Below are 3,605 nucleotides of genomic sequence, written 5' to 3'. Positions count from 1 at the left end.
AGAGAGAGAGAGAGAGAGAGAGAGAGAGAGAGAGAGAGAGAGAGAGAGAGAGAAACAAAGGGGTGAGGTATAATAAGCTATGCTTATACTCACTCCTTTTTGATTATGCCATCTATTCTATTTGCTTTTTGGTTGTACAATTTTTACAATTTTGAGAGTCCTTCCCAACACATGAGTCTGAGCTCTGTTGGCGAACTATCTCAATAACCAGTGAATGTCATTTATGATGTTTGACCAAAATGGCTGCAGCTCCATTCCTTCTCATTATAAAATGATTTTGGTTTAAAAACTCTGACACAAAAAGGCAGTGGGCATTATATATTTCTTCAAGGACTGCTGAGCCTTTATGAGAGATATGGAAATGTTTGATTATAGTGAAAATATTACAGACAGTGGCTTATTTCACACACAAGATGCTGGACAATTGCTTTAAGATTGCCTTGAAATATGCAAACCTTTCTTCCAAATGTAATTTTACTGACTTATTGCTTGTGTCTCTTGCTTACAAAACTGCAACCCCATCACTTTTGACAATCCACCAGGGTATCTGTTGGATTTATGCCTGAGCTGTTCCTCTAAATCTCTGAATCATTTAAGGCTGCGGCTCTTCCATATGTGTTACAAAATGTATCGGCTTGGATATGACAAGCTATTTTTGGCCCTTTTTTCCCAATCAGGGTTAGGCTTGACAGGCTACACAACTTCCCCAGCTTCTTTCTGGAGATGTATAATTAACACGAGCGAAAGGGGGGGAAAAAAACAAGCTGGAAAGTAAAAGGATGCTGGCAGGTCGTCTTCAGCACGGCTGGCTGGAGACACGAGCCAAGTCATGCTGGGGCAAATTGGCTTGAAGTTGACTGCAGAGAGTCCATCCCAGTTCTATTGTGATGTATAATTCATTTTCCTGTAAGTGGTGCCTTGGGAGATGTGCTTGGTGGGGGTGCAGAAATGTGATGATATCAGCACGGTCATAAAAATTCCTCATTGTCACCAGAAAAACGTCCAGTCTTAGAAAGACAAATTGGAGGTTTGGGGGCAAAGCTCGAAGGAGAATGGAAGGTAAGCTCTATTACTGGCGCTGTGCAAAATGTGTCAGGAGGCCATAAAGTAACAGTAGAAAAGGTTTCCTGTCATAAGACGGAGCAACATGCTGGGAGGATGCTTCGGGGCTGCTGTTAATAAAATTGATAGTCATGAGAGGACGAGTGGGAAGATGTTCTGCAGCTTAACAGGCACCGAAGCCTCCGAGGCTCCAAACAAAACGGAAAGGATGTCAACACAGGACAAGCAGTGGTGTCACCATGTTACTGCCCATTAAAACAGAGGCAGCAAAAAAAATCTGTCCTCACTTTGTCCTTAGGAAGAGGACGCAGACGAATCCAATTTATGTCACGATCCACGATTAAGCATGCAGACTGTGAAAACGAACAAAAGTTTTTAATTAAGAAAATGAAAAGCCGAGGATGCTGGAAAAGAAAGAAGGACAACTTGACAGAACTAAAACTGGTAACAACAGCTTGGTTAACAGGAGGGCAGGACAGAGAAAGAAAATTATAAGAGTTTGGCAACAGATACTGAGTGCAAAAATACACAGAGGGAGGAAATTAGACATGAACGACAAAAATAGTTTTCCAGAAATTCAGCCCATACGGGCAGAAAGCAACTGAACTGAAAGAAGAAACACATTTTTCCAAAACAAAACAGCTGCCAGTGCAGAAAAACTCAAATAAACTCAAGAATTATCATCAACTAACAAACAAAAAAAATTTTTTTAAATATCAACTTTATGGTTTTGCCTTTGTGTTTGTAGAATTAAAAAAAAACTATAACACTAATGTGATCTGTTTCAAGATGGCCGCCGATGACCTTAGAAAACAGATGTGATAAAATTTGGTGTGGCAGTAGCTGAGCCTCGACCCCAACATGTTTGCATTTGGTTAAAACGTTGGCATTAACTTTAAAAGGTAACCCTTTTTGATTGTTAGCAAAATATCCCATAAACCACTGGATGGATTTTGATCAACCGTCACATCTGACTCTTGAGTTTGTAGATTTAAGTTTTAGGATTTGGAGGTAGGCCACTGAGATTGTGATTTAGGTAGTGTTGGTTTAAATAGTTTGTCTAAAGCAGTGGTTCCCAAACTTTTCAGCTTTTGACCCACAAAATGCCAGCAGCAGAGACCCGAGACCCCAGCTGTTGTTGGTTGATGAACATTGTTTTTACGTCAAATAAACAAGAGCATAGTAACAATATTTATTACGCTATTTTTGTCCATTTTAAGTTAACTAACTTTATTTTTTTGTAACAAAAAAGGCAAAAAGTTATTGACAGTTGTAATTTTTGTGTAATTAATACAGAAAATCTTTTCAGGACCCCACCTTGATATTTCGGGACCCCACTGTGGGTCCCGACCCCAACTTTGGGAACCACTGGTCTGAAGTTTACTTACTTTGTGAAAGACGTGTTTGGTCAGTTTGAAAATTTTGGGTGGGGTTTGACGAAACCGTATCGATTCAGTTGGATGAACACCGAACAACACTTTGGCTTGGTTATAACAGCTAGAAAGCACCAATAAAAAGGTTTCTATTTTTGAATATGAACATTAGTATTATACAGTATGCAGACAGGAATGTGCTAATAACACCAAATATGAAATAAGTAAATTGTATTTACAGTTTCACAGTCATTTTATAAATTACCATTTTACACCAACAGCCGGTCAGTACTAAATCTTTTAACTTCCCCTGCAAGTCAATCCCACCAATCAGTTTTCTGAAACTCCGCCCACATGGAAGATTTTTTGACTATTTTCTAAACTCCACCCACATCGAAAAATTTCCCTCAAAGTCTGTCAATCACGATTTTCCCAAACTCCACCCAAGACCCTCCTACACTGAAAAAAATAACTTGTAAGATGTACTTGAATAAAATCCTCTAACAAATTTGCACTTATGTTTGGTAAGTAAATTTAAATGCTACAAATTCATGTAATATTTACTCATCATTATCTAGTAAAAGTTATTAAAAATATAGTTAAAGATTTGTGAATAAATCAGGAAAATTTTACTTAATTTGCTCAATTGAATCTTGTAACAAATACTTAATCAAATTAAGAAAAATTTACCTGATTTATTCACAAATATTTAACTATATTCTTAATAACTTTTACTAGATAATGATGAGTAAATATTACTTGAATTTGTAACATTTAAATTTACTTAACCAATGTTAGTGTAAATTGTTACGAGGATTTTTTCAAGTAAACCTTACGAGTTTTTATAACAGTGCACATGCGTCAAGCACAATGTTGTAGCATGACACCTCACAGCTACAGAGAGGTGTAGCTCATGTTGTAGTTCAACACTTCACCACCAGGTGGCAGTTTTGAAGAACCTTTATTGGATTCTTCCTCATGAACAACACAGACAAAGTGAAACTCACAGGTCTTATTAATGACTAGGCCTACCACTCTCACTTATGGTTACTTCTGCTGAACGCTTTAACACAAGTTAACAAATAATGAACACACAAATTACAGTAACACAACAGACTAATTGCTGAAAGAACAATGTTAACCAATTCTCTAAAATGATTTAACAACAAC

This window comes from Austrofundulus limnaeus, unplaced genomic scaffold (assembly GCF_001266775.1).
Source record: "Austrofundulus limnaeus strain Quisiro unplaced genomic scaffold, Austrofundulus_limnaeus-1.0 Scaffold538, whole genome shotgun sequence".
Taxonomy (NCBI): domain Eukaryota; kingdom Metazoa; phylum Chordata; class Actinopteri; order Cyprinodontiformes; family Rivulidae; genus Austrofundulus; species Austrofundulus limnaeus.
Note: the sequence above shows the minus strand (reverse complement) of the source record.